The following is a 9,487-nucleotide window of genomic DNA, read 5'->3' as shown; positions in this document are numbered from 1 at the left end:
TTATAATTTAGTCTATATTTAAGCTCAAGTCTAAATTTTATAGTGTTTTAAAGCTCGACATAGTTTTATTTTCATTCTTATTAGTTGATGTTTGTGTATTGATGATTAATTTGAACAAGTTTAATCTAGTTTGTTTGTAGCATCTCGTAACTTGGGTTTGGTGACCGAATCGAGTATGGGGTGTTACACCTCCTCCTTTCTTATTATTTTATTTTCAAAATTTTGGCAAAACATTGGGAAAATTGCAAGTGACGTCCCTAGCGTTTACAAACCATAAGAATTGACCCAATTCTGTCCTAATTAGAATTCATATATTACCATTTCTCAAATTTCCAATATAATTAGAATCCTACAATCTTTTTTATCTTCTTTTCCTAATCAGAATTTCAATTTTCCCTTTTTTCAAATCTTAATAGAATTTTCCCTCTATCCTTCTATTTATTCTCTTTTTATCTTCTTTCTTTTTTCTTTACACCATATTTTCAATTTTCTTGCTATTGATTATTTTACTTTCTCGGATTAACAATATCCTCCATTCAATCGTTGTTTTTATCGAATTTGTGATTGAAATCAATAGCATCTCTATTCTTGCCAAGAATCGGTACGTATATCTTGTTTCCAAGATTTAAATCCAGAATTTTCGTAATATTACTATCCAACTCTAATTTTATGTTCGATTAATCAATCCTTTATGTTTCTTGCTGAAATCTTCCATTAATTTTAACTGAATCTTGATAGCCAATGTTTACTCATGTATAAATATCACTTGAAGGACCCGTTTTAGGTACCCTCGATTAGATTTGAACATGAGGATCATCGCTCGAGAACCCGGTGAAGGTGTGTGTTCTTTTACAAGTGAATCAAGGCAAAACCGTGCCTAGGATAGGGCCACACAGCCATGCCCTTTGAAACTCTAGGTTTATCGATTCTCACACAGCCTAAGACCCTCCACACGGCCTGCCATACAGTCATATCTTCCCTGTAGGTTGATTTTGGAAATACCACACAGCTATAGTCTGTCACACGACTTAACCACACGACTGTATAACCCCTCCACACAGTCCGATCACACGACTGTGTGTCCCCTGTTTCTTAAATTTTACATTTTTGCCTAGAATTTTTTTTATTTGTTTAGCTTAGTCCCTGAGTAATTCTCGGACTATTTTATTATGTTATATTACCCAATAAGTCCATGATATAATGTATTCTATTAGAATCCATAAACTGACTGGCCGAATTAATATGATGTTCATATAATTGCATGAATTGTGAACAATACATATATGACTATTGCTTCGGTGTTTGTGATTGCATGTATAGTATGCTTTATGACATTGTTAAACTGAACACTTAATAAGCATGAATTTCCTACTGAGGTGATCTGTTATAAGCATATTACTTGCTACTTTATTAAACTGTTATAAGCATATTGATTGCTGCCGTATTACTCTGTTAAAAGCATTATTAAATGTTATCATGTTGATCTATTTGAGCTTGCCTTATTGCATTACATGGGGTGGGACAATATGTACAGAGGAAGTGTTAGCAGCTTGTCTGCACCGTTTAGTGGTTTATCCACACCATATTAGCAGCTTTTATCTACACTGATTAGTGGTTTACCCACATCGTCTCAATAACTATAATCTGCAAATTTGTTATGCATCCACAACCTACTAACAGCTTGTTTGCAAAAACTTTTATAAAAAAACTCAATGGTTCGTCCATGTTTTTATTATTAGTGGTTTATCCACACCATACTATCAATTCATCTGCAAAGTTAGTGGTTCATCCACACCACGGTGTAAAGGTAAAGGAGTTCTGGGGAACTCATACTATGGAGTTGGGTAGGACCTATTCTAATTAATTGAAATTGCATTGCATTCATAAGACATATATATGGCTTTGAACACTGAGATATTATGTTGATGAATTAATCTGATTTACTAATACTCTATATTGCTAATTAATTGTGAATTATTCTATGAATTGATATTTCGTATGTTTTGTCTACTATTTGCTTTGGTTTCCTCATGATTGAACTCATATTGAGCTTCATATTGAGCTTCATATCTCACTATCCTTTTATTTCTATCTCTACAAATAACCCCCAAGTTAGGACGCGAATGCAAAATCTGGAGGGCCTCGGCTAGGAATGATTTATTTTTTATTAAAAATATTTTAAGATTATTATTTGATATTTTTAGACTTAATTATTTTATTTTCAACTGTGACATGGGATTTAGGAATTGAACTTTTACATTGCATGACATTTAATTTTAGGATAATAAGTTATGATTGTTAATGAGTTAGGCATGAATCCCGGGGTTTTATTTAAAAAAAATAAAAGTCATTTTTCCCGTCAACTTAAGATTAAAAATTGTGAGTAATAAATAAATAGAAAATTAACTAAAATTTTTCTTAAAGAAGGCACTATTACTTAGGAAAGTTAAACGTTTTTTAATAACTCGCCAGTTTTTTTGAAAATAAACTAAATTTTCTTCTAAGATAAATAAGTGTTTTAAATATGACTGCAATGCAAAAACTCCAATAGCATTAAGTTATTTCAGTGGCTAATACAATCTTTTGAATTCAAACTTAACGTTTAGACCAAGATGGAGAGGTTAAACTCCCAAAACACTAACTATTATAGAATTGGTTTTTTGGGCCAGAAAAATAAAATTATTATGGGTCACTTTTTTTTCAACATTGTTATAAAAAAATTGGATAAAATAAAAATAAACCAATTCTTCTTGTTATAAAATTCTATGTTGCGAAAACCCAATTACTGCAAAAGATAAAAATGATTTTTGCATTGCTGTCATTCAAAGAATCAAATCGAGTAAATCATTGATTTTTTAACTTACTATTTTATGGGGGTTTGAGAGTAAGGATACATAATGGGTGGATAGTTGGGTTTAGTCAAATTGTGAGGGCGAAGGTTCTTAGGTTTAGAATTTTTAATTAAATTGAAGAATAAGAAGATGATGAAAAAGAAGATAATTGTTGAAATTATTTTGGGGTCTGATATTTATAAATTTAGAGATTTTTTTTAGATTTTTATTTTTGTAATTTACATATATATATTTAAAAGTTTAAAATTTGGATGTATATATATATTTTAAATTTTTCATGAATAGTTTTTTTTTTGTTTTTTTCATATTTATATATATATTTATAATTTTCAGGATGATGATGTTCTTATGATATCATCATTATCACGTGTCAATGTCATAACCTATTATTTATCTTATATGTAACGGCGTTATAAAAATGTACTAAAATAATAGATTAAAAAATAATTCGAATATCAAGTTGAATAAAAAAAATTATAAGTATTAATTTTAAAAAAAAATTATCAAATTTAAGAGCCAAATGCTTAAGCTAATTTAAAATTAACATACTCGCAAACACATGAGTTGAATCAAAACAACATATAACTAGAACTTAATCCAAAATGATTATTTAATTGAATTTAGTCCTACATTAGATTAGTTGTAATCAAATAAAATAATTTATAAATTTTTCACTTTTGAAATTAGTTTATAATCCATAAAAATACTAAAAATCTAAATTTTATATTTTCTTCCATATTTTTTATATAATTTATTTTACCAATATTGTATAATTAATACAATATAAATAATTTGAAAATTTTCAACGAATTTATGTGGATCCGACACAAATTGATACCAAAAAATTTGAAGGTGAGTCAACTCGGATGGGCAGGTGTTTTATCAACATTATTATTTATTTGTTATCATTACTGAAAACACATCATTTGTTAAAATCTTAAACATAATATATATATATAATGATGCATCTCTTAAGTAAAAAAGGAAAATTATGAAATGATTGACATTAAAAAAGCATTAGTAATATGAGATGTATATATGAACAAAACAAAATGAATGAATTATTATTGTATAAGAATTTGGATATGATGGAAGCATATATCAGGATTGATGAACCAAATATATATTTTATAATATTATAACTAAATATCTAAAGCATTATATTTAAAATTTGTATTATGCCCAAAATAACCTTTCAAATTACGGCTTTATGGCCTTGTAAATTTTGATGACTTCAATCTTCAAATTCGACCAATAGCGATGGCGTAGAGTGAACCCAAAATACGAAAACCAAAAGCAACTATTTTCCTTTCCTGTTTATTTATTTATTATTTTACAAAATTAGGCAAATATGATTTATTTGTTATTTGACAATTCGTAAAAGTGTTTTTGTACATTTTTATAAATTAGTAAAGCGTGCATGAAGACGGAAGTTGGTAAAGTCAAAATTCCCTTCTCATTGTGGGAGATTGCTTGAGGTTGAGGAGTAAGTTTGAAGTCAGATTTCACAGCCCACTAGTTATGTTAAACTCTAAATCCATTTTCAACACATCTTTCATGACCTTAACATTGTAAGTTGTTTTTTGGGATACAAGTTAGAAACACAAAAACTAAAAGTAAGTTAGTGCTATGGAGTTGGTATTCAAATTTAATGACAAAAAAAAATCATTTATTTCTTTTATAAAGGATAATGACTTAGGATATACATAGATTAAATTTGAATTTTGTGTCTCACCAAATTATTTCTTATAAAGCTAAGCCTTCCTTTGGGGTTAAGATTAACAACGAGTGAGAAGACTTTGGGCTTAGGCTTCCGTTTGGATTCCTGCAATTCAAGTGGGCCAACACCATTATTAAGTTCTAGGATTGTTCATGTTTGATTTTTATTGAATTTAATGAATTCATTTCGTTTTTGTACTTCAAATAGGAAAATGAATTCATTTGGTTTCATTATTCGATCGGTTATTAGAAGGGTTTTAGAAAGAAAAAATAGTTATTATGTTGGATCTGGCGCCATGAGTTTAGTATATTTGTTTGTAAACTTGTAATTTTTTCTAACAGATTAGTTAATAAAACAAATTCATTGGTTACATTAATATACTTTGTATATGATTGTCCTCAAATGGTTTTTACACGCAAAGTAAAATGAAAGCAAATGTTGGCTCACTTGTTGTCTAATATTTAACTAATACTAAGCGGTATTATGTGGTCAGATCATAATACAGAAAGACAGCTTGTATTAGCAGACGAACCTAAACATGTCATTAGTCTAATCGGAAATTAATAAAATGACTGCAAGACTAATATGTCATCTATCAAGTCCAATTGGGAGATGTTTTGTCTTAAGCATCAGAGCGGATAACTACTAGAAGATAAAGACATAGATGTGACTGATCAGACTAACTGTACATCAGACTGGACCCAAGAAGAATAGATCCTTAATCCGTTTATGGATTTATTCATTTGTGACATTCATAGTGTGGCACACTTAAGTCCTAAGTGGATGACGGACTATGTGTTCGTGACTCGTATACTTTGATGTAAGTAAAAGCTTAAGTTCAAATAGATAAGGAACCAAAAGTTGGTGCATTGGTGTACGACTTCTGCAGTATGTAGCTTCATTTACAACAATGGAATTCATAGCCCGACACATGGGTAAATGATATCCTCTCATTGGCATTACATAGTTGATGAAAAGTAAACGTGGCCACGAGTCATTCTTTTTTGTAATGAATGACTTGATTACTATTTGATAGTAATTGACTTTTCATGAAAGAATGTATAATGGTTAACATGAGATAAAATAGTATCATTTTAGGAGAACGGATATTACCCCAAAGAGATCAAGGATATCCTATTAGGGTAATACATTTATGCCAAGGTCATTGGATGAGCATTGATCGAGTTGCTTTCATAATGGTATGCCATTAGGGAGAGCTCAGTCACGATACTATAGTGTAATGACTTTGTGACTAAATGGGTTTATAATTAATAGGCAAAAATCTGGAACTTAATTATATATCGTTTGAGCTCTAATCATATATGTCCAATCAGTCCATTCATTAGCTCGTTGAAACTAGAAATGAATTGCATGTTGAATTAAATGAACAGAAAAGAATAGAAATGGTGGAAATAGAAAAATAAGAAATATTTGGAAATGAAATATTGTTTTCTCCAAAATGAAAATGAAAATGGAGAAATGAAAACATTTGGAAATGAATGTGGTTTCCTCCAAAATAAAAATGAAATTATGTTTTTCAAATTAAATGAAGTTCGAAAATAGAAATAAATCATTTGGTCATACTGAACCGTTGAATATAGAAATATTAAATATATTTTCTTATAGATTCTTTTATGGTAAAATTGTCATGATTTTAATGGAACTGAAATTGGGTTGAGAAGATTATTTAATTGGAAAAATATTGAAATGTTTATTTTGGGAAATAGAAACACAAATATCGAGTTGGATCAAATTATAACGTAATGAGTTAAAAATCCATGAAGTACTTATAATTGGACCCGATACGGGAGAGGCCCAAAAACCCCTCATGTTAATGAGGGGGGTGACAAACCCTCATGTTAACGACTAGGAGTGCGTTTTTCTAGTTGAGGTACATATAGTCTGTCACTTATTCAAGATTGAGGTAAGTTACACTATGAACGTCTCAAGTGAATTAATCTATAACCGGATCTAGGATTAATTCGACTTAAGTCTTGTCCAATGTATTATCAATCCGGACAATCACACCTATGTCTCTATCTTTTGGGAGTCAACCACTACTATGTCCAAGACAATATATCTCCCTAATTGGACTTGATAGACAACATAATTGTCCTTTAACCGATTTGCTCAATTTAAATTCATCAGACTATGGACCTTTTTGATTACCTATTAATACAAGTTGTCTTCGTGCATTATGATTCGGCCACATAATGCAATTTAATACTAGTTAAACATTAGGAAATCAGTGAGCTAATATTTGCTTACATTTTGGTTTGTGTGCAAAAACTATTGAGGAAAAATAAAAAACAATATTAATGTTGATTGTAGACCCAATTTTTAGCCCGAGCCCAAGTACCTAATTCCAGCCTAAAGACGAATTAACAACCAAAAACCCAAATCACTGAAAATTAAAACTAAACCTAGGCCCAACTACAAACCCAAACCCTAATAGCCCAAATCAAAAAATAAGAAAACCCTAAGCTACTTGAGAGTCTCAGCCACCGCACGTCCCATGGCCTCCACGCTCCGTTCCACGTTCGCACCCACGAACCACGTCGTTCTCCACCATGCCGTTCCCACGTATCGGCAAAAATGGATGTGAGGTCAATAGGAAACTGTTGTATTTTTTGGGCTATAAAAAGCCATGAGTATTGATTTGTTTTTATTTTACGAATTTGAATACAAAATACACACAAAATCAGTAGAAAGCAACCAAAGAATACTTAAGAGGTGGTTATTTATTGCAAATTTATTCTGTTTTTCTTTTTATTTTTTTCATTCGAATCCACAACATATACTAAAATATATAAGAAAGAGAGGGAGACCTACTAGAGTTGCATCACACTCACGCCGTTGGAGGGCTCAATTCCGTTCATCACAGTCCGATTTCGACAGCTTTTGAGGCTTAGTCCTTCTGCTGGAGAACAAGGGGAAGTGAGGGAGCAGAGAATATTATAGGGCTTTTAGGGTTTATTTTCTAAAAACAAAGCTTAAAATGTTTTTAAAACAAAAAAAATCGTTTAAATAGAAAAGCAAAAACGGCACCGTTTAATGGGGGGCTTGGTCCGCGCATTGACCCGACCCACAAGGAGGGTCCGCGCGTTTTTTCCCTTAATGGAGAATTTGTGCTTTTGGTCCCTCCCTATTCTGCCGCCATTTGATTAGGCCCTGTTTTTTATTTCTTTTGACTTTTTAAAATTTTCCCTGAAATTTATGTGCTATTTTAATTTAACCCATGCTTAAACGCTGCGTTTCGAGGGCAGGGATTAATTTCCCAATTGATCCCTGTGCTTTACACGTATTATTTTTTGGTCCCTGTACGCATATTTCTTGTTTTTTCCCTTGATTTTATTTTTCCTCTGATTTAATCCCTAGCATGTAGTTTTTTTTTATATATTGGGTATTTATTTATTAATTTTAATATTTTATGTATTGTTTTTTAGATAATTTATATTATTTAACTCATTGAATATCATCTTTTATGTATATTACATATTTTTTTTTAAATTGTTATTCAATTTTCGTGGCTTCTTTTATCGTTTTTATGGTTTTATTCATTTTAAACATATGTTAGTCACCTTATATTATCATGTACATGTATATATTATTGATGTTATATTCATTTATATAAAAAAAAATTTCTTCCCCTTTAAAAATCTATTTATGTATAATTTATTTCCCATAAAAATCCTATTTATCACTTTTTATTGTTCCAAATACTTTTTATATATATATATATATATTTTTATTCCTATATACCAATTATTTATATTAAGTTGTTTTTATGTAAATTGATATACGTATTATGTCGTATATTATTTATTTTATAATATTTGTTTTAAAAATTCATTTGTATATTACTTTTTAATATATTATTTCTTTTTATTTCTTCTTTGGTTATTAACGCTTGTATTTATATGGTATGTGATATGTCGCCATTGCGTGTACCTTAATTCGTTCCTTTGTGTTTTCTCATAATTTATTCATGAAATATTATTGCCCCGTATTTTTATTTCGTGCTCAATACTAAGCTTGTATGATTGATATTACATCAAATTTTAGATTCCAAATTTTTGCCCAACATAGATTGCTTTTTACCCTAAAGTAAATCAAACTAATGCGTTTTGAGTCGGCTTTATAAAATAAAGGAGATGTTTGATGTTTGGAAATTCGAGAAATTGTGCCCTAACGTGTTGGGTTTCGATTTTTTTCGTTTGTCCAAATAATCAAATGTCCCTTTAAATTTTCGTTTGTGTTTTCTAAATTTCAAAACAAGGCAATATTCTATATTTGAAAATCCAAGAAATCGTGCCCTAACGTGTTGGGTTTCAGTTTTTCGTTGGACCAAATAATTGAGTATCCTTTTGTAATTTTCAAATACATGAGCTTTTGGAAATTAAGACTCGGTCGTGGTTTCGAGAGCTTAAAAGGTCATGTCCTAACGTGCTGGATGTGATATTTTGTTCTTTCGTAACAAGAGAATTTTTAATGTCCAATTCGAGTTATTCAAATGTTTTAAAAGAAATCATATTTCAAAATCATTTCAAATTTTTGACATTAAGACATTAATTAATCAATTACGTACTAATTTTGGGCATTACAAGGGTGCTAACCCTTCCTCATGCGTAACCGGCTCCCGAATTTTTTTTCTCGATTTTTGTAGACCCAAAAGCATTGTTTTAATAAATCAAAAATATTTTATTAAAATGATCGATCTCAAGGTGATCCGATCACACCTCGAAAAAAGGTCGGTGGCGACTCCATTTTTGTTTTTAAGTTGATTCCCATTTTTCTAATAAAAATAGTTTCGACATTGATAATGGAATTTTATTAAACCAACATGTTTGGAAAATTACAAGTACAAATGATGAATAAAATACACTTGGCACTAAATCCTAACAGATATGTGACG

At 30.1% G+C, this 9,487-nt stretch overlaps 1 long non-coding RNA gene across 1 annotated transcript; it reads right to left on the bottom strand.

Moving 5' to 3' along the window:
- Positions 1 to 6,789: 6,789 nt before the first annotated feature.
- LOC107896500 (uncharacterized) lies at positions 6,790 to 7,938 on the bottom strand. Its single transcript, XR_001683767.2, has 2 exons — positions 7,405 to 7,938; positions 6,790 to 7,207 (listed from the first exon to the last, which is right to left on the bottom strand). It is a non-coding gene; the product is annotated as an uncharacterized lncRNA (long non-coding RNA).
- Positions 7,939 to 9,487: the final 1,549 nt, after the last annotated feature.

This window comes from Gossypium hirsutum, chromosome A11 (genome assembly GCF_007990345.1).
Source record: "Gossypium hirsutum isolate 1008001.06 chromosome A11, Gossypium_hirsutum_v2.1, whole genome shotgun sequence".
NCBI classification, from domain to species: domain Eukaryota; kingdom Viridiplantae; phylum Streptophyta; class Magnoliopsida; order Malvales; family Malvaceae; genus Gossypium; species Gossypium hirsutum.
Note: the sequence above shows the minus strand (reverse complement) of the source record. Positions and strands in the feature narration are given on the sequence as shown.